Source organism: Saimiri boliviensis, chromosome 1 (assembly GCF_048565385.1).
Source record: "Saimiri boliviensis isolate mSaiBol1 chromosome 1, mSaiBol1.pri, whole genome shotgun sequence".
NCBI lineage: Eukaryota > Metazoa > Chordata > Mammalia > Primates > Cebidae > Saimiri > Saimiri boliviensis.
In genome coordinates this window covers 188,753,394-188,776,333 of record NC_133449.1, presented here as the reverse complement: position 1 = coordinate 188,776,333, position 22,940 = coordinate 188,753,394, and positions in this window count along the sequence as shown.

Genomic DNA, 22,940 nt, shown 5'->3' with positions numbered 1-22,940 from the left:
CATAAACAGTGAGCCCTAATATAAACTATGAACTTCGAGTGACAATAGTTTATCAACGTAAATTCATTGATTGTGACAAATGCGCCATTCTGATAATGGGGAAGGCTATGCATGTGTTGTTGCAGGGACTCTGTATCTCTCAATTTTGCTGTGAACTTAAAGTCACTCATTCTTATGTTGAGTACTTTTTTTTTTTTATGTCAGCTTGGTAAAGTTGTGAAGAGTATATACTCATTAGCCTGGGTTTAAATCCCTTCTATGTCACTTGCTGTATTAGTTTTCCATTGCTGTGTCACAAGTCACTCCAATATTTAGCTGTTTAAAATGGTAAAGCATTTATCATTTACGTTTTTTTGTTTTTTTTTTTTTTTTTTCCTGTAAGTTAGGCATCTTAAGGTAGCTGAGCTGAGTGGTTCTAGCTTAAGGTATCTAATAAGACTGCAAGAAGGTATTGATTGGGGCTTGTAGCTATTTTAAGGTTTGAAGAAGAGGTGAGTGGAGGGTAGTGGGACTTGTTTCCAAGATCACTCACATGGCTCTCTGTGAGGGCTGCCCAGCCTCTTACATATAATTGTAGCTGATTTTCCTAGAGAAAGTGATCCAAAGGGAAAGAAAGAAAACTTTCAAGATGGAAATTACTGTCTTTTATAGTCTAATCTTGGGAATGACATTCAATCGTTTCTGCCATGCATTTGTTGTTAGAACAGTCAGTATATCTAAACAAAACCCAAGGAGAGAGATGACATAAGGGTATGGATGTTAAAACAATGGGATCATTGATAATTGTTTTAGAGGATCCCTACCACACTTCATATGTGTAATGTTTCCTTGCTTCTAGAATTAGACTAATAATGTTAGTCTCATGGGAAATGAATTTATATTTGTAAAACATAATGGCTCACAGTAACCTCTCAATAAACATCATCCATAGTCATGATAGTGGCATGCATTGCTTGAATCTCTCCCAGTGTAGTGATTACTGCTCTATCTATCCTCCAGCATCCTTTGCTCCAATAATCTTTCTATGAGGCTCCTAGATTATTCTTAGACACTATATTTATTGTGTACCTCTATATTATGCTACCCTTTATGATGAGAGCATTCCTCACTACATTGAAATTCAATGACTTTCACTCCCCTTTACAATTTTTTATTTCCCAGATATCCAAACAGACTCTTGGCTTTAACTGAACAAAGATCCAGATTGTTCTTAAATAATATTCTCCTTTGCTCTTTTTAATAGATTTTACTTTCTACTTTGAGTCTATAATGCAAGCATCACCGACTAATATAGTTTTCTCAGAATTATGGACACAGTGTTGAACAAGTCGATGCATATACTTGAAATAAAGACTGAAAGAGGAAACAGAAAAAATAAGGAGAAATTTATTTTTATATGATACTTACCCATTAGGTTATAGACATTGCTGCTGCGGAACAACACATCTTACAACATGGTGAAACCCCACCTCTACTAAAAATTAAAAAAAGTAGCTGGATGTGATGACCCATGGCTGTAGTCTAAGCTACTGAAGAGGCTGAAGTGGGAGGATTGCTTAAGACTTGGGTGTCAAGGCTGCAGTGAGCCATGATCATGAGCCAGACTGCACTCCAGACTGTGTGACAGAGTGGGATCCTGTATCCGACCCCCCCCCCCAAAAACATATTAATATTTAATAATCTAGGTTAAGAATCAAAGATGTTTTGACAGGAAGCTACATTTAATATTAATATAAGGTCTGAAAGAGGAAAAGAGATAACTAGACAAGAGGCAAGCAGATAAGAAAGTATAGAAATTAAGGGTTAGGAGTAAGTGAATAAAAAGCAAGCCCGAGTCATGTGAAAATACTGTATTATTCACCAATGGTTTTGTCTGCGTAGGTTGCAGTTAACCAACGGGATCATAACTCACTCACCTATAATGTAGCAATAATGTTCCTAATTTTCTTCCATATATCACCAACCCCTAGGTCTAGGGCTACAGATAAATTACTAATCAGTAATTAAAACATAACTTATTCATATGAATGCAACACTATAGCTTTCTATATCTCTAATTATCAGATAGTTATATTTATGTCTTAACTTAAGAAAATATAACTATGAATAGTTGTCGATTTGAGAGTGTAGTACCATGAAAATCAAGTTAAAAGTCTAAATCCATTTAAAAAGACAACTCTATTCATCTTCCACATACTTTAGTTTGCTGTTTATGTAATGGCTTTGGAGTCAGATTGCTTGGGCTCACTTTGGAGACAGATAGATTAGATAGAGTTTATATCTATATAATTATACATAAAGGTAAGATAGTTAACCTCTCAGCCTCACATCTGAAATGAAAGTGAAATTAATACTTAATAGGATTTGATGATGATGATGATGTTGATGATTATTACTCTGAGTAAAACTCCTCCAGCTTATAATGCATATTTTATGAGTATTCATGAGGTTTATGGAATTTTGGCTACTGTCCACTCAGCTTAAGATGATACTAAATTTGTTCATTCATTCATTCACTCATTCATTCATTAACAAAATGAAGAGACCAGCATATGCTGGGTTCCTGCTGGGGGCTAGTGAGGCAAAGATGAATAATACACATTCCGTGCCCAGCTGTTGATTATGTACTACAAAGCAGAGCAGTTATTTGGTCTATGAAACAAAATAAAGTTTGGCAGATGTAGCTGAGCTACTATGGTAGTACAATAGAAAAATTTATCAACTTTGCCTCAGGGGACAAAAAATAAATAAAATAAGGAAAGCATCCTGGAGTAGAAAAGCTTTAACTTGATTCTCAATGAGTAGGAATTTTGCATGAGAACAGACAAGGAAAGGCATTCCAAGAGGAGGAAAATGTACAAAGAATTACTAGGCAATGATGATTATTAAAATGACAATATTTCATATGGATAAATACTGAATTTAGGTGTTATTTTTAGAAAAATTTACATGTTTTTTTCTTTGTTTTTGTAAAAATCAAAGCGCAAAGGAATGTGGAAAGTTCTCCAAAGTATATTATGTAATTCTTATATGTTAAATAATGTGTCACTCAGTCACATCCTGCCCCTTCTCTTTCCATTCCATTTCTAAATATCTACAAGGCAAATTCAAAACAGCTTAGTTATAATATTTTGTAAAACGTTTGTTATTGGAACTATGGGTAAATTTCCATGACAACTCTTTCTTCTCTTCTTTTCTGTGTTTATATTGTGCAGTTTGACAAGATGGGGGATGAATCGTGGCCAGAAAGGGAAAATGATCTATCCTCTCTCTTATTAGATCCTGGGCATGAATGGAAATGGGCAAGTTATTTACTAAATAAATAACAGAGCCTCTGATAAGTAACACCCACTCTCGACAGTAATATCGTTTACTCAAAGGTTAGGGACACAGGAACATTATTTGCTCTATGTTAAAGAGTAGCTGAAAACCCTATCAGGTTTCATCATTTAGAGGAATTATAGTTACTACTGTAGAAGTATGTATAAGATAAATGTTACCGTTTTAAAAATATATTCAGATAGCATAATTTAAATAAGGCAAAGGATGATACCAGATTATAATTGCTGAATTATAAGAAGAGCTGAAATAGGAAATTATCTTTTGGAATAAAGATCAATGTCATTGTAAGAAGAAATAAAATAATTCCTGCTAGGCCAGTTTTCAAAACCAACATTTTATCATACTTTCGTAAAAGATATTTTACTGACAATGTGGACATAGCAGTAATATATAACTTCCTCCTTTCTCCATAACCCTAGAAAAAAAACCAAAGGAGAATTTTCTACATGTCAAAGGTAATTACTCTTATTTCTACCTTATAATCAGTGTATCTCCAGAAGGGAACAATATTAAACACATTTAGAAATAGTATAAATACTTTATGACTTCTGAACTATGAAAGTATAAACAGTTCTTATAGTGGAAATAAAAGTTAAACTTTCAACATATCCTTGTCATGCAACTTAAAGCAATTGTTCTTTCAAATTAATTTAAGCTGTATGCATGATAGAAGTGAAAGGTAGTTGTTTATGACTATTTTAAGCCCTATTTATGGAGCAAATCATTTGACTTTAAACAGCAAAATGTTACTAATCAAAGAAACTAAGAATACTTAGTTTGCTTATTTTTCTTGAATAAATTATCATATATTATTTCTGTGCATTTATAAAACAATTTTATTTTAAACTTAATTTTATAAAAATGTTACCACAATTATAAAAATAATACACATTTAAGCTGACTTATACCTGCGAACCTTTAGAATACACCTTTAGCTTCAGAATCAATGTTAAAAGAAATCACCAACATTGTCAGATTTAAGATGTACTTTAAGATGTACTTTAGATAATGCCACCTTAGCAATATTAACTTTAGTAATAATAGAAAAGCATGATGACATTCATTAAGATTTTATAATTCATTATGTAAAATTCTCTGTTTTGTAAAGGTAAAAATAAATACCTACCTGTTAAAATTTATGATTTGTTTTTCTTAGATGTTCAAAGGATCTCGGTAAATATAACTGAGCTAACGCTAATAAAGAATAAAAAATAAAATTTTTTTAGAGCTAATAAAAATTTTTTAGAGCTAATAAAAAATAATTAGAAGTCAGCTACTACCTGAATTGCAAATAGTCTGAAGATGCCACATACATAGCAATGATTGATTGAGGTCTGTCTATTTCCCCATTGCTGGCTCTCAGTGCTGCTGCAGGTAATACCTAAGCCAACCTCATGTACTAGCTCCACCTGCAGGGCAATCCTTGGATTTCTGATCTAAATTTTCTTTTTACTATGTAATTCTGCTCTTTCTACTTCAGGTAGTCAGCTTTTCACAGCTAAATACAGATATTTAACTCTAGGTTTTGCCCTCTTCATTCTAACTCTTAGTAAAAATAACATGTGTCTTCTCCTCTGCCCATTTTTATTCATTTGCAAATCAAATTTCAACTCTGATTGTTACTAATAACTAGTTGGGTAGACTTAGAAACAAAGTTCCATAAATGTATGTGAAAATAATATGACTCAAATTTAAGAAATAGAAATTTAAAATAAGAGCTTTAAGGCAGATACAGAACACTGAGCATTTAAGTCAACTGGAAATTTTACGTGGAAATTCTGGAAACAAACTGTTTCATGCCTCCTTTCTGTTTAACTGAACATAGTCTTCAGATTCAGAATTTTAACTACGCTAAAAATGATAGATTTATTTCACATTTTGATGCACTATTAAGTAGTATTTAATTTCAATTTCTGCGTTTTCACTGGTTGCATATAGAAATACAATTGATTTTTGTATATTGCCTCTTGTAGTCTGCAGACTTGCTAAGCTTACTTATTAGCTCTAGTTGCTTATTGAAAATCTCAGAATTTTCTACACAGGGATAGTCATGACCATCTGACAGTAAAGAGCGTTTTGCTTCTTACTTTCTAATCTGGATGAAGTATGTATTTTGCTTGCCTGTCTTTTGCTTGCCGAAACAATGTCGATTAGATGTCTTGAAACACCCTTATTCTTATCCTAATCTTATGTGAAAAGCCATTTTCTTTCACAAGTAAGTATAATGGTAACTAAGTTGTTTGTAGAAGCCATTTTGGCAGTGAAGGAAGTCCATTTCTATTTGTAGTTTGCTGAGAGTTTTTTTGTTTTAATCGGGAATGGATATTAGATTTTATCTAATGCTATTTCTGAATTTCTTGAGATTATCACATAACCTGACTTTTTTATTTTTTAATATGGTATGTAACTTTGATTTTCAGAATTTAAATTACACTTAAATTTCTGTTAAGAATTTGTGTAGTTTCAATTTTTTATCTGGATTTGCATAATAATTATTGCTATCATTTTAAGATTTCAGTTTTGTAAAATTATCAAAAAAGCAATTTGGGATGTTATAGTATCTTTTATTTAGAACTCATTTCTTAACGGTAAATCATATCCAGAACAAGATGGAGATAGAATAATAATTGACAGCTTCATCTTTCTCCAGATAGACACACTTATATTTTAAACAATATATTATTTTTATAAGATATATAATATATGTAAATAACATATTATTGTTATATTTTAAACAAATGGAAATTTCAGGAAGGAGACACATCTCATAACATGAAATTTAAAATAGGTAACTTATAATTCTAAGTAGAGGATAAAGTAAACAGAGCATATCCTTAGTCTACTAGTTAATTCAGAAATAGTATAAACATATATCAGACACTGTTTTTGGTGCCTGGGATACGGTATCAACTGGAACCCCAGCCCTAGATTTATATTCTGTGTCAAGGTCAGGCAGTAGACAACTATATACTGAATGTAATATTAAGAAGTAATAATCACATTGATTAAACTTAACATAAGGACAAGCAATAGGCAGTAGAAAGTGACAGTAGCAAGGAGGAAAGGCTACTTTACAGAAGATGTTCAGAGAAGGTTTCTCAGAGAAAGTAGAGTTTCACTCTGTTCATGAATAAAATGAAAGTCACACAAGGATGTGAGTGAACAAGGGAAGAGCAAGACCAAAGTTCTGAGGAGAGATTCAGTTTGGCAATTTCTTATGTGAAGAAAACCAGGAAGAAAGTGAGGCTAGAGTTGATATCATGTAAGGTCTTCTGACTTAGAAAGGAATGGAGATTTAATTTCTAAATAAAATAAAAGGACAGGAAAGTTTTGTATCAGGGAATGAAATATGCATGCTTTTGAGGCCTCTGTATTATTTTATGATTTTCTACCTCCAGAGTCTCCACGCTCCCCTCAGTACAGGAATAGTCAGAGGAAGAGTCGGATTGCTTTGGCTGGGTTGGACTCAGAGCACAACTCATGGCTGTTCCATGCATTTTGACCAGTTGAATAATTGGTTGCAAGAAACTACCTGTAGGGTCCCTGGGCAAGATGACCATATAGGAGCAGCTCCCATGTGCAGCTCCCAGCAAGATCGGTGTAGAAGGCAGGTGATTTCCACATTACAACCGAGGTACCTGGTTCATCTCATTGGGACTGGTTGGACAGTGGCTGTAGCCCAAGGAGAGTGAGCCAAAGCAGGGTGGGACGTCCTCCCACCCAGGAAGCAAAAGGGATGGGAGAACTCCCTCTCCTAGCCAAGGCAAACCATTAGAGACTGTTCCCTGCCCTCTGGCCCAGAAATTGGGCTCTTCCCATGATCTTCAAAATACACAGACCAGAAGATTCCCTTCAGTACCTACCCAACCATCAGGGCCCTGGGTTTCCAGCACAAAACTGGGTGGCCCTTTGGGCAGAAATTGAGCTAACGAGAGCAGATATATATATATATATATATATATATATATATATATATATATCCCATTGGCACCTGGAATGCCAGTGAGACAGAACTGTTCACTTCACTGGAAAGGGGGCTGAAGCCAAAGAGCCAAGTGGTCTGGCCCAGAGGGTCCCATGGAGCCCAGCCAGATAAGATCCACTGGCTTGAAATTCTCGCAGCCAGCACAGCAGTCAGAGCTCCACCTGGGACACTTGACCTCTGTGGGAGGAGAAGCGTCCACCATTGCTGAGGCTCCAGTAGGCGGTTTCAACCCCACAGTGTAAGCAAAACTGCTGGCAAGATCAGACTGGGCAGAGCCAGACACAGCTCAGCAGCTGCAGGCAGACTGCCTCACTAGATGTCATTGCTGGGCAGCGCATCTCTGAGAAAAAGACAACAGCCAGTCAGGGACTTATAAATAAAGCCCCTACCTTCCTGGGACAGAGCACCTGGGAAGAGGGGTGGTAGTGGGCAGAGCTTCAGCAGTCCTAAACGTCCCTGCCTGACAGTTCTGAAAAGACCAGCAGATTTCCCGACACAGCGTTTGATCTAATAAGGGACAGATATATAAAGCAAATATTATTAGAGCTAAAGGGGGAGATAGACACCGCTACAGTAATAGCTAGAGACTTCAATAGCCCACTTTCAGCACTGGACAGATCTTTCAAACAGAAAATCAACAAGGAAATATCAGACTTAATGTGCACTCTAGAAAAAAATGGATCTAACAAATATTTACAAAACATTTCATCCAACTGCTACACAATACACGTTCTTTTTCTCAATACATAGATTATTCTCAGAGATAGACCATATGTTAGGTCACTAATGAAACAGAAATAACATGCTTAAAGATGCAGAGAAAAAGTAACTCACATGTATATCACAATACTATTCATAGATGTGAAGATATGGAATCAATCTAAGTGCCCATCAAGAGATAAAGACTATGTGGCATATACACACAAGAGAATACTACTGGGCCATAAAAAGAATGAAATCATGTTATTTATAGCAACATGTGTACATTGGAGGTCATTATGTTAAGTGAAATACACCAGGCACAGAAAGACAAATAAGTGTTCTCACTATGTGAGAGCTAAAAATCTTGATCTCATGGATGTAGACAATCAAATGATAAATGCTAGAGAATGTGAAGGATGGGTATGGGAAAGGAGAAAATCAAGAGAGTTCGGTTATAGGTACAAATGGACACAGAGAAACAGATTCAATTTCTTTTTTTTTGAAGTTAACCTTTATTTTTTAAACTTTATTTTAAGTTCAGGGGTACATGTGCAGGTTTATTACATAGGAAAATGTGTGTCATGGGGATTTGCTGTACATATTATTTCATCACCCAGGTATTAAGCCTAGTAACCATTAGCTATATTTTTCTGATCCTCACCCTCCTCCCCGCTTGAACCTTTTGATAGGTCCCAGTGTGTGTTGTTCCCCTCTATGTGTCCATGTGTTCTCATTATTTAGCTCCCACTTCCAAGTGAGAACACATGGTATTTGGTTTTCTGCTCCTGCATTACTTTGCTAAGGATAATGGCCTCCAGCTCCATCCATGCCCTTGTAAAGGACACAATCTTATTTTTTTTAAATGGCTGTATAGTATCCCATGGTGTATATGTACCACATTTTATTTATTCAGCGTATTCCTGATAAGCATTTAGGTTGATTCCATATCTTCGCTATTGTGAATAGAGCTGCAATTAATATATGTGTGCCTATAGTACACATATATAGCATATATATATATAGTAACAATATTATGCATATTTCAAAGTAACCAGAAAATAGGTCCTGAAATGATACCAAAACGTTAAAATGATAAACACTAAGTTGATGAATACCTTAAACACCCTGACTTGATCATTACTCTTTCTATACATGTAATATATACTCACAGGTACCCCAGAAAATGTAAATAAGTGTATACCAAATAAAAGGGCAAATATTAAGCACAACTATATTAGCACTATAGTATTTAATTTGCACATTGTTTTGAACAACTTTAACTCTGAAAATGCCCCAAAGGCATGGAACATAGGATGCAGAAATATGGTTGAGATAATTTACAGAGACAGCTCTTGATTAGAGGCTGATCAAATTAAATTACTGAATTTAATTTATAACTCAGTACAAATTAAAAATACTTTGGATTGATATAACTAAACTAGGTTTCAAAAAGAGGGCAGTTCTGGTGTTTGGTGAGAGTCTGATTCCTGGCTTTAGACAGCTGCCATCTAGCTATATCAGAGAGGGAGAGTAAGCAAGAGAGAGTGTTCTTTTTCATGTCTTCTCTCTTCTTATAAGAGCTCTAATTCTATCATGAGGGCTTAAAACTTGTCACCTAATTACTTCCCCAAGGACCATATCTAAATATCATTTTCTTGGAGATTAGAGTTTAAAATATCAATTTGGGAGGGATCATAGTGTATAACACTTGATTATTTGCACACCATTTTATCTTATTTTATATAATTTGTCCTAAACCTGGCTAAGTCTAAAATAGTATAGCTTCACTAAGTAATTTGTTTTTGATTCACTCCTTTTATGTGTTTTTTTGTTTGTTTGTTGTTTTTATTGTACTTTAGGTTCTGGGGTACATGTACAGATCATGCAGAAAAAATCAACTTTGTCATTAGCTACCTTGACTTTCTACAGAAAATGATTTATCTTTCTGTACTCATTTCCTCATTAAAATGGACAGAATAGTCCTTCTTAGTGTAAGCTAATTAATCTTGTACACTATTTTAAAAAATTACTTAGCAATGTGATTTACTATCCAATAAAATATTTACCAACATATTTTCATCAGAAAATAATTTTAGAGATATGTTGTAGCAAGTGCATTTCTGCACATCCTCTGTTGGTTATGCTTAGTGATGGTGAACACAGTAAAATTTTGAGTCTTTTCTCTTTGTATAAAAAGGAAAAACTAAATTTTTCAATTCTTAATATAACAGTGTAAATTAAAACTGCATAAGACAAACTAGTTACGCATTCATTATAATGTTCTGTGCTTTAGAATTAGGCCTATCTAAGACAAAATGGCATATTTTACTTTTTTTAATAAATAAATAATGATTGTACATATTCCTGGAATACCTGTGATGTTTTAATATGTGCATACAACATATGATGAGAAAATCATATTAATTCGAATATCCATATCCCAAATATTTGTCATTCATTTTGCTGGGAACATTCTACATCTTCTTTTTACCAATATTTATTTATTTATTTTTTAGTATTTCCGTCAAGCATTGATTTACAGAACATTTGTTTCTACAGTGCCAGTATCTGATAAGGTATTTTATTATCTAATTGTTAGTAACTTTTTTTTTGAATATTACTTCAAACACTCAGAAAATACAAAACTTTATAAAGAACCTAAGCACTACATAACTATGGAGAAATACAATGTGTTGCAACTTGCTTTAAAATTAATGTTGCAAACATAATAGAACAGCAGAACCATGATAAGCATTGAAGAAACTATGGAGTAAGAATCACTGATACCTCTATAAAGTGTTCAGAAAATGGTATATGGACTAGAAAGAACTTCCTATAAAATATATGTCCAGGTTTGCAAGAACCCTGTGCAACATTGAAACATGAAAAGTTTATATATTAAGTAGATTACAGATTGCAAGTGTTCCAAATTATCTTAATGATTTCACTGAATTAACTTGTTAATAAGAATAATATTGAGGTCTTCAATTAACAATTCTTTTAGCTTTGATATAGTCTGCTTGGTGAAACTTACAGTTAAGCTACTAATAGTACACACATTTTAAAACTCCTGAGACACTTTTTTAGCTGATTAAAAATAAATGGATTGGTAAAATATTGATAAGAACTTTTGGCTCACAAATATAACTATTTCCCCTATGTGCACTATTCCACCAACTCATGAAAAGCTTTCCAGTATTTTCAGGATTCCTCAGAGGAAATAGCTTTCAGAAAGAGAAAATATTGAGAATGCTTTTAACCCACACATATTTTTTCACTATTGAAATTGATCATCGAAGTCTTTGTAGTGTTTTCTTAAATTAATAAAATTTTTCTAAGTAGGAGTATGGCATTAAAAATCCTACAAATGCTTCAGGATTTTTTCCAAATATTAAGACTGTATTATCTGCAAACAAGGATAATTTGACTTCTTCCTTTCAATTTGGATCCACTTTATTTCTCTTGTCTGACTGTTCTGGTTAGGATTTCCAGTATTATGTTGAATAATAGTGGTGAAAGTGGGCATCCTTGTCATATTCCATATCTTAAAGGAAAGGTTTTCAGTTTTTCTTCATTTGGTTTAATACTAGCTGTGAGTCTGTCATATGCAGTTTTCATTGTATCAAGGTATCTTCCTTCTATACCTAGTTTTTTGAGGGTTTAAATAATGAAGGGACATTGAATTTTATCCGATGCATCTCCAGCATCAATTGACGTAATCATATGTTTTTGTCTTTTATTCTGTTGATATGATGTATCACATTGATTAATTTGCTTATGTTAAACCATCCTTGGATTCATGGGATAAATCTCACTTTATAATGACAAATGATCTGTTTAACATGTTGTTTAGTTGAGTTTGCTAGTATTTTGTTGAAAACTTTTGCATCAATGTTCATCGGAACCTGTAATTTTCTTTTTCTTTTCTTTCTTTCTTTTTTTTTTTTTTTTGGTGTCTTTGTCTGATTTTGGCATAAAGATGATAATGGCTTTGTAGAATGAATTTGGAAATATTTCCTCCTCCTCTATTTTTTGGAATAGAATACGATTTCTCTTAGTTCATCTTTGAGTATCTGGTAAAATTCAGCAGTGAAGCCATTTCTCAGAATTTTCTGGAGTTGTTACTTATGAGAGTTACATTGCTAATGCTCCCACCTGATCATTTTCTCCAGCTGTGTGTTGATTTTTCCTCTGAGACCGATGAAGGATCTTGTATAGAACAATGAATATGAAATATGGCTTCAAACTTTCTTTTCTTATCTGAGGAATTGTTCTTCCTACTCACTTTAACTCTTGCTGTTAAACTTTCATCTACCAGTTGAACTAGGCTTCCAAATATTTTGTACCAAAATGTTTGAAAACTAAAGTATAGGATGCATATTGTTATATGACTTGCCTGCTAACTTTTTAGAATGCAAGCAGCAGGAACTGTTATCACTGTTATTATGTAATTAATTTGAGAAATGTGTTTTATTAATAATTAGTGTGGATTAAAGATATTAATGTGTAGCTATCACTATATACTTAATTTTAGATTAATATGAGAATCTTATTTCAGAGTTTTTACATTCATAATATATCTTGCAAATACTAATTATGAACCAAGTATATAACAAGGTTTATGAAAAGTGCTATATAATGTGGCTAGGACATTTTCTAATATATAGCACTGTCAATATTGAATTGTTAAAGATAATATATGTTAGTTATCTACCTAGCTTAGGTTAGTATATTATGTAGGCTATTTAGAATTTATATAAAATATTAGTGTGACACTTATCTATACATTTTAACGTAAGTATATTGGATTAGTGTCAAATCACTTGTTCCTTTATCATTTCTTCTCTCTTCTCCCTTCAGTCATTCTTCAGGTATTTATCAAGTGCCCTTTATTTATTTACAAAGCAAGTATCTAACATAGAGTAAAAATTAAACTATGCTAGATGTTAATTGTCTGATTTTAAAATGCAAATTGCTTACAATATGTGCATATACTGGTTAACATATAAACTGACAAAAACAATTTTGGGGGTGGTTCTTATCTTAAAATTATACTACTTATATTCTAGAAAATAAGATGACTAGGAGTTCCAAAAGTATTATCTTCAACTAAAAGTCATATAGTCATCATCACTTCTAAGTTATATTGATTGCTTACTATATAATAGAAAGTGAGTTAAATTGAGCTAAATCATCAATATGGATATTTTTATTAAATGCTCATGACAACTCTGGGAGGCACATGCTATAATACTCCTTGTTTTACCAGTGAAGAAATGGATGGTGTCTTAGTCTCCTTGAAATTGCTATAAATACCTGTGGCTGGATAATTTATAAAGGAAAGAGGTTTATTTTGTGCACAGGTCTACAGACTGTACAAGAGGCATGGTGCTAGCATTTGCTTCTGGTAAAAGACTCAGGCTGCTTCCACTCATAGCAAAAGGAGAAAGAGAGTTGTCCTGTGCAGATAACATGACAAGAGAGGAAGCAAGAGGGAGGGAGCAGATGCCAGGATCTTTTAACAATCAGTTCTCATGGGAACTAGGTGTTAGAAATCAGTCTTGTGAGAATGGCACCAAGCCATTTATGAGGGATCTGCCCCCACAATCCAAACACTTCCCACAAGGCCCCACCTGCAAAACTGGGGATTGAATTTCAACATGATACTTGGCTGAGCCAAATAAGTCATATCCAAACCATAGAAGAGGGAAAGATAGGAATGCCTTCCTTTAATTAATCTGAAAAATATTCTCTTATATGTATGTACATGTTTTCTTTTCATAGGAAGTACCTAACATATAGTAAAAAGTTATACTATGCTAGATGGCAATTGTCTGAATTTAAAACACCAATTGTTTACAATACATGCATAGATGAGACAGATTTTTTTTTTTTAGCTTCTAGATTTTATATGGAAAATTTCTTCTATCTCACCCCTCTCTTTTCATCCATTTACAGACATTTAGGTTGTTTTCATATCTTTGCTATTGTAAATAACATTGCCTTAAACTTAGGAGTACATATATCTCTTTCAGATTCTTATTTTTATTCTTTTGGATATATAAACCTAGAGGTGTGACTGCTGGATTATATGATAACATGATTTTTAACTTTTTGAAAAAATTTTGTGTTTTCATAGCAGTTGTACCATTTTATATTCCCACCAATAGTGTGCAAGGTTCCAACTTTTCCACATCCATGCTAACATGTGTTTTTTTGATAATAAACATTTTAACAAATGTGAGGTAATGTTCATTGTGGTTTTAATTTGCATCTCCCCAATAACTAATGATGTTAAGTATCTTTTCATACACATGTTGGCAATTTGTGTCCTCCCATATAGGACAGCATGGATGAAATTGGAAGACATTATGCTAAGTGGAATAAGACAGTCACAGAAGGACAAATATCGTACAATTCCACTTGCACTATGTATCTAAAATAGAAGCTCATAGAAAAATAATATAGAATATAGCTGACAGAAGATAAGGAGAAGAGAAAATGGGAACTTGATGTTCCAAGGTTATAATGTTTCAGTTATACAGGATGAGCAATTTCTAGAGATTCATTGTACAACTTGTCACTAACATTGCTGTATGGTACACTTAGGATTTTCTTTCTTTCTTTCACTGCAGTGGCATGATCTTGGCTCACTGCTACCTCTGCCACCCAGGTTCAAGCAATTCTCTTGCCTCAGTCTTCTGAGTAGCTGGGATTACAGGGACCTGCCACCATGCCCAACTAGTTGTTTTTCTTTTTTATAGTTTTAGTAGAGATGGAATCTCACCGTCTTAGCCAGGGTGGTCTTCAACTCCTGACCTAGTGACTCATCTGCCTCGGCCTCCCAAAGTGCTGGGATTATAGGCATGAGCTCCTGTGTCCAGCCGTACACTTAAGATTTTCTAAGAAGTTAAATCTAATGTTCAATGTTCTTTTCACCAAAAAAAAATTAGAAACTAAAGATATATAGTTGCGTATCTTGCCTTGTTTTCCACATCATGTAAGGGAGGAGACATAGTGACTATTTAGTCAGTCTGAGACCAGGGTGTGTGTTTTAGAGACTTTATTGTATTGCTTCATGTTTGGGTTCATGGAAAAACGTATACTTTCTCATCCATTTATTTAAGTGCAATCTGTCTGAATTGTTTCTTTTGTGTTCTGCTGCTTATACTTTTAAAGGAAATGTTTTGCCTACCTTTAGGGGACACATGTGTTTAACATTAAAACTACTCACTGCTTGCTAGTATTATCATAAAATTTCTTCAAATACCTCTGCCACTGTTCCTATAAGATTTAAAATTAAACATTGAGTTTCTATAAGAATTGGATATTACTATACAATTTTTAAAGGTGATATTTTCCAAATTATTAAGGTAATCCCTGTTTTCTTTATGATCAGAACACATCATCTTGGCTGGAGGTCAGCTTTTTCTTTTCATCAAAGATAATATTTTCTTTTTCTGCTCTTGTGTCAGTTTGCTGAGAATGATGGTTTCCAGGTTCATCCATGTCCCTACAAAGGACAAAAACTCATCATTTTTGATGGCTGCATAATATTCCATGGTGTATATGTACCGCATGTTCTCACTCATAGGCGGGTGTTGAACAATGAGAACACATGGACACAGGGAGGGGAGCACTACACACTGGGGTCTGTTGGGGGGAAATGGGGGAGGGACAGGGGGTGGGGAGTTGGGGTGAGATAGCATGGGGAGAAATGACAGATACAGGTGAGGGGGTGGAAGGCAGCAAACCACACTGCCATGTGTGTACCTATGCAACAATCTTGCATGTCCTTCACATGTACCCCAAAACTTAAAATGCAATTTAAAAAAACATAAAAATAAATAAAAATAAATAAATTAAAAAATTAAAAAATTAAAAAGAAAGAAAAAACAAAGATAATAGTTTATCAAAAATATTGCAAATTGTATTTTGTTTTTCTAAAGTATGTATGGTTTTAACTTTTTAAAATTTGATTGTTGATTCTTTTTAGCTTCTAGATTTTATATTGAAAATCTCTTTTATCTTACTCCTCTCTTTTCTCTGTTCTGATATACTCTCACTTTTTCTTTACTTTCAGAAAACAATTCTTAAAGTGACAGCCATATTGTTTCCCATTATTTGCTGCTATTTAACCCCAGATACCAAAGAGTGCTGAGTTACCACTTTGAACTCTCTAGGACATGTTTTTCTGATTTATTTCTCTGTATTTAGTGTCAAATATTATGCCTTTTTGTAACTCTGGGACATTCACTTTCAATACATTTTACTCTTCAGCCCTAAAATATAGCCTCAAGTATGTCTTTACAGTAAGATTATTGAATTTGGTTCTAATAATTACACTGTAATTTTAAATGAATAGCAAACACACTCAGTAAGGTGAGAATATGATATTGTTTGGCTGTATTCCCATTTCCCATCCAAATCTCATCTTCAATTCCCATGTGTCGTGTGAGGGTCCTTCTAGGAAGTAATTGAATCATTGGGGCAGGTCTTTTCTGTGCTGTTCTCATGATAGTAAATACGTCTCATGATGGTTTTATAAAGGAAAATTTCTCTGCATAAGTTCTCTTCTCTTGTCTGCTGCCATGTGAGATGAGCCATGATTGTGAGGCCTTCCCAGCCATGTGGAACTGTAAGTCCTTTAAACCTCTCTTTCTTTTGTAAATTGCCCAGTCTTGGGTAAGTCTTTATCAGCAGGGCGAAAACAGACTAATATAGTAAATTGATACCAGTAGAATGGGGAATTGCTGAAAAGATACCCAAAAGTGTGGAAGCAACTTTGGGTCTGGGTAACAGGCAGAAGTTGGTACAGTTTGGAGGGCTCAGAAGAAGACAGAAACATGTGCAAAAGTTTGGAACTCCCTGGAGACTTGTTGAATGGCTTTAACAAAAGTGCTGATACTGATATGGAGAATGAAATCCAGGCTAAGGTGGTCTCAAATAGAGATGAGGAACTTGTTGGGAACTGGAGCAAAGGTGACTCTTGCTATGTTTTAACAGAGATTGGTGGCATTTTGCCACGGTCCTAGAGATTTGTGGAATTTTGAACTTGAGAGAGATGATGTTGAGTATCTGGCAGAAGAAATTTCTGAGTAACAAAGCATTCAAGAGGTGATTTGAGTGTGCTAAGGGCATCTACTTTTAAAAAGGAAACAGAGCATTCAAGTTTGGAAAATTTGCTGCCGGACAATGTGATAGAAAAGAAAATCTATTTTCCAAGGAGAAATTCAAGTGGGCTGCAGAAATTTGTATAAGTAATGATCAGCCAAATGTTAATCACCAAGACAGTGGGGAAAATGTCTCCAGGGTATATCAGAAGACTCTTAGCCCTCCCATCAAAAGCCCAGAGGCCTAGAAAGAAATTATGGATTTGTGGGCTATGCCCAGAGTTCCCATGCAGACTAGGGACTTGGTGCTCAGCATCCCAGCCACTCCAGCCATGAATAAAAGGGGCCAATGTATAGCTTAAGTCATGGATTCAGAGGGCACAAGCCCCAAGTCTTGGCAGCTTTCACTGGTGTTAAGCTTGTGGGTACGTGGAAGTCAAGTATTTAAGTTTGGGAATGTATGCCTACATTTCAGAAGATGTATGGAAATGCCTGGATGTCCAGGCAGAAGTTTGCTGCATGGGCAGGGTCCTCATGAAGTCAATCCTTGCTATGTCAATGTGGAAGGGAAATGTGGGGTCAGGGCCTCCACACAGAGTCCCTACTGGGGCACTGCCTAGTGGAGCTATGAGAAGGGTGCCACCATGCTACAGACCCCATAGTGGTAGATCCACCAGCAGCTTACACCCTGCACCTGAAAAAGTCACAGACACTCAACACCACCCTGTGAAAGCAACCAGGAGGGAGACTATGGCTCACGAAGCCACAGGGGCAGAGCTGCCTAAAAACGTGGGAAACCACCTCTTGCATCAGCGTGACCTGTATATGACACATGGAGTCAAAGAAAATCATTTTGCAGCTTTAAGATTTGACTGCTCTGCTCTATTTTGGACTTGCATGGGGCCTGTAGTCCTTCATTCTGGCCAATTTCTCCCATTTGGAATGGGCATATTTACCCAATGCCAGTGACCACATTGTATCTAGGAAGTAATCAACTTGCTTTTGATTTTATAGGCTCATAGGTGTAAGAGACTTGCCTTGTCTCAAAGGAGACTTTGGACTCTGGACTTTTGAGTTAATGCTGAAATGCTTTAACTCAAAAGACTTTAGGGGACTGTTGGGAAGGAATGATTGGTTTTGAAATGTGAGGACATGATATTTGGAAAGGACTACCTGTGGAATGATGTGGTTTGGCTGTGTCCCCACCCAAATCTCACCTTAAATTCCCACATGTTGTGGGCAGGACCTGATGGGAAGTAACTGAATCATGGGTACAGGTCTTTCTCATGCTGTTCTTGTGATAGTGAATAAGTCTCACGAGATATAATAGTTTTATAAAGGGGAGTTTCCCTGCATAAGTTGTCTTCTCTTGTCTGCTGCCATGTGAGATATGTCTTTTGCCTTCTGCCATAATTATGAGTCCTCCCTAACTACGTGAAAGTGTAAGTCCACTAAATCTCTTTCTTTTGTAAATTGCCCTAGCTGGAGTAAGTCTTTATCAGCACCATGGAAATGGACTAGTATACTATCTATTGAAAAAGTTACATTAAATTTTAATTAAGTCTGGTACTTCAATCTGATTATTTAGATAACTTAGTCTCTGCTTGCCTGGCTTATATAAATTCCTTCACAGGTTTCCACCTCCCCATGTACATTTTTCTTCTGGGTGTGTATAAATAAGACGTCCAATATTACCTTTGTGATAGAGGCATTCTCTGATTCATGAGGAGAGGTCTGTTCCCTTGCTTATAGATAGATAAGTTGACCTTCTAATTTGACTGATGGCCACTAAGCTGTGACTGGTGCTACCCTGGGCAATGGTTGCAGAATGTGAGAGTTGCAGAATGCTAAGACTAGAGTAACTTTCTTTTTTCAGTGAACACTCCCCCATGTCCCCTGATGACTTGGCCCCATCTTAGCCATTTCATTTCTGCAACATTTATGCCATCAGGCAAGTAGGCCAGCCTATAGTCTTCCCCTCAGGGCAGTTTGGATAATATTGGAGGCTAGTGTCTGATGAGAGCCTAATCCCTGGCATGTGAAATATGAAGTGGGCAATCCCTGAACTTTTACAATTTTTTTTTCTAAAAAGTATGTGCATTAAAAAAAAAAAAGTTTTATAAAAAAATATATTTCAGCAATCTTAAGATTTATGAATGTTCCTGAAGGACCATTATTTCAAACTACTAAAGTTTTTCAGTTTTAGTATTAAATGTGTCTACAACAATAACATGAATTAGAGAATAAGGAAATTACATTATTTGTACAATCAAATTTAAAAACATATTGAGAACATCTAGTTCTTTTTTAAAATTAAGATTATATTTTTTTTCCACTTTGCATTGGAAAGCACTAGAATGTAATAATTTAAACCACTCATTCTTCCTCGATTAAAATCCCATGATTTCATTCTGTAGCTGTGTGATCTTGAGAATGTTACCTAAACTCTCTAATCTCAGCTTCCTTGCCAAAATAAAGAGCGTAATGACAGCTCATATCTGATAGCGTAATTTAAAAGAAAGAAAAAATAATTTCTTACATTTATTACTGCTTAATAACACTCAATAAATGTAACTATAGGTATTAAAATTATAGTATTCACTTCGATATTACTGACAATGTATTGAATCTAGTTTCTAATCTTCAAAATTAATCTTTCTTAATAAATTACAGATTATTTTATAATACATCGTTACTAATGTTTTTATTTATATTAATGGTTTTATGTACCATTTATCTCATCAGGCAAAAAATAATTACTGAAAATAACTCAATGTAAAATAACATAAATCTCTGAAAGTATTTTATCTCAATCTATACTTCCTGTTTTATGATATATCCATAAAAATATAAGATTCTAATTCAGTTCATGCCTTTCCAAAAGCCCAAAAGGACAAAAATAGAAAATTAGATGTACAGATTAAATATGCCATTTTCCATCTGTCTTCATCACCACTCCAACTGTTCTAGTTGAGTACTAGACTCTCTTGCTAGTGCAGTTGCCGTAATTTTCTAAGTGTTGACCTTTATCCATGCTAACCTCTCCTACAAACTGTCCTGAATATTTCAGTCACAGTGATTGACTTAAAACAGAAATTTGGTCTTGTTTGTTCTCTGCTTTAAATCCTTACAGGTATCTCTATTATCTTATATGTAGACAAAACTTCTTAATATGAATGAATGAGTCCTACATGATTTGGTCTCTCTCAAGACTGTCAGTCCTTCATTATTTCAGTACCCTTTTTAGGCATTTATATTTTATAGTAGCTGTTCTATTTTTCCTTCTTTCCTCTTTCCCTATTTAACTACTTTTTAACTCTTATTCATCCTTTGGCTATTAGCGTATCATTTTTGAAACGGATTATTGTCTGACCTACATAGCTGAATTAATTTTTTTCTCTTAACATTATAAACTTCTTACTTTGAAAAACTTCACAGCAATGCAATTTTCGTTTATTTGGTATTCATGTGATAGCTGTCTTTCCACTCAAACTGAATTACAAACCTTTTGAAGGTACAAGTCATGTCCTTTCATAATTCCCATTGTGAATCATGCATCTATCAATAAGGAAAACTATAGTCAATGGTCAATGACCAGTCCTCACCTTCAAATTTTTTGTACTATTTGACACTATCTTCTTGCAATAATAACCTTGTAATTCAAGACATCACATTCTCCTGAATTCCTGTCTCAGGGGTTCCTTCACAGACTCATTTGCTAATTTTTCAACCTCAAACTCCTAAAATTTAAACCTCTAATATTTGGTATTCATCCAATATGTTTTCTCTCTTTACATTAACTGCCTAAGAATTTTATAACTTTTAAAGTTTTAAAGGGACACACAAACACACATGTGATTATATACATATGTGTGAAGCTAGGGATATACATTGAGTGCTATTACTATGTGTGTGTGTGTGTGTGTGTATGTGTGTGGTATATGTTATTTGGTAACAGAATTACATAACACTCAAATATATATGTAGTATATATTTATATAGTAATTGTACTCAAATGTATATGTATGTGCCTATGTATATATGTGTGTGTATATACATATATGTATATACATATATATGTACAAGTATATGTATATATGTATATACACATATATACATGTATGTAGAGAGAAAGAGAGAACTTAAATGTATATCCCTAGCTTCAAACTCAAAGCTGAGTCTGAGTGTCACCCATTGCCTATGCAATATTTCCTCTTGGACAACTCATAACATTTTAAACTTTACAAACCAAAACCGAAGCCACAGTCTTCCAAAAATAGACACACCCTAGTTTCCCATGATATCATTCTTAGAATATTTCAAATAAATATTCAGAAATTCACTTTGACATCTTCCTTTCTCTCAAGCTCACTTCCAATCCATTCTTAACTTCAACTAGAAGGCTTTAACTTGTAAGGATAAGCCAAATCTAACCATTTTACCTACTTCCACTAGTACCATCCTTGTGTAAGTCAACATATGATCTTCTTTGGTATATTAGAATAGTATCCTAAGAACTCTTCCTGTATCTTATTTTGCCTCTTTCAGTCTATCATCAACAAAACAGTTAAGGAAATCTTTTTTGAAACATTAAGCCACATTATAACACTCTCTAATGGCTTCTCCCTGTAGTTAGAATAAAATGCCATGTTACTGCTGTGACCTGAAAGTTGCTACATGCTCTGTCTCCTAAACCTATCTAGGCTCATTGCCTAAATCTCTATTTTTATCACCCTTAATAATTTTGTTCTAGGACATTGGTCTTTTTTCTGATCTCAAGAAAAAAAAGCAGACTTCTTTTGGGTTTTTGCACTTTCTCTTTTCTCTATATATTATCTTTCCTCAAATAGTTCAGTGTCTGTCTTTGTTCAGGTTGCTCTTACATATTACCTCCACGAAGAGAAACTTATAACCATTCTGTCTAAATGTACTCCCTTTTATTACCCATTTTCATGTCCTTTTTTACTTATAATTACTCAATGTTATCTACCTACAAAATAATATGATATGTGTGTATATTTGGGTTGTTTTGGTTCACACACCCATACTAAAGTGTAAATTTTATGAGGACAGGGTTAGCCTTTATTTAACTAAGATATCATTAGTACCTAGAAGAGTAGCAGACATTTAGTAAGTTCTCAATAAATTAATATTGAATAGATAAATAGTAAGTGTTCAAAAGACTCTTGGCGCATAAATACATATATTTTAAAATGCATGCCTTTTGTTTCCAGACTTGTAGGCATAGTTTGTGTCAGTCTTTATAGTCTATGACTGAAAAATCTGGATATAATTTTATAAATAGCACATGAATATAAAAGAGATATACCAAAGCACTGAGAACAGAGGCCAAGATCTAGGAAAGAGTTTAAGTTTAGAATTGAGTACAATATTCTGATTTTTACCTCGAAGTGAAATAATTTCTAAGCTGAAAGAGCCAGGTCTAGAAGCCAAGTAGCTTAAATTATGTGAGACAAAAAATATGAAGAAGCACAGAGGAAATGAATATGGAAGCAGAGAAGCTGACTGGAAACTGGTGACGAAGACATTGATTGGCTAAGTAGAACTGTAGACAATTTAATGAACCCAAGAGTGAAAAGCATCCAAGGAAGATGAGCCCAGATAAACACCCCAGACTTTCCATTGTGATTCACAAAGGGCTATTCATATGGGTTAATATTATCCAATAATAGGCCAACTTAACAAATGTAAAATATTTGCATCAAATTAACAAATGCTGTACTGAATCAAAACAATCTGCTTCTAATTTATATTTACACTAAAAGTAAAAGAATAAT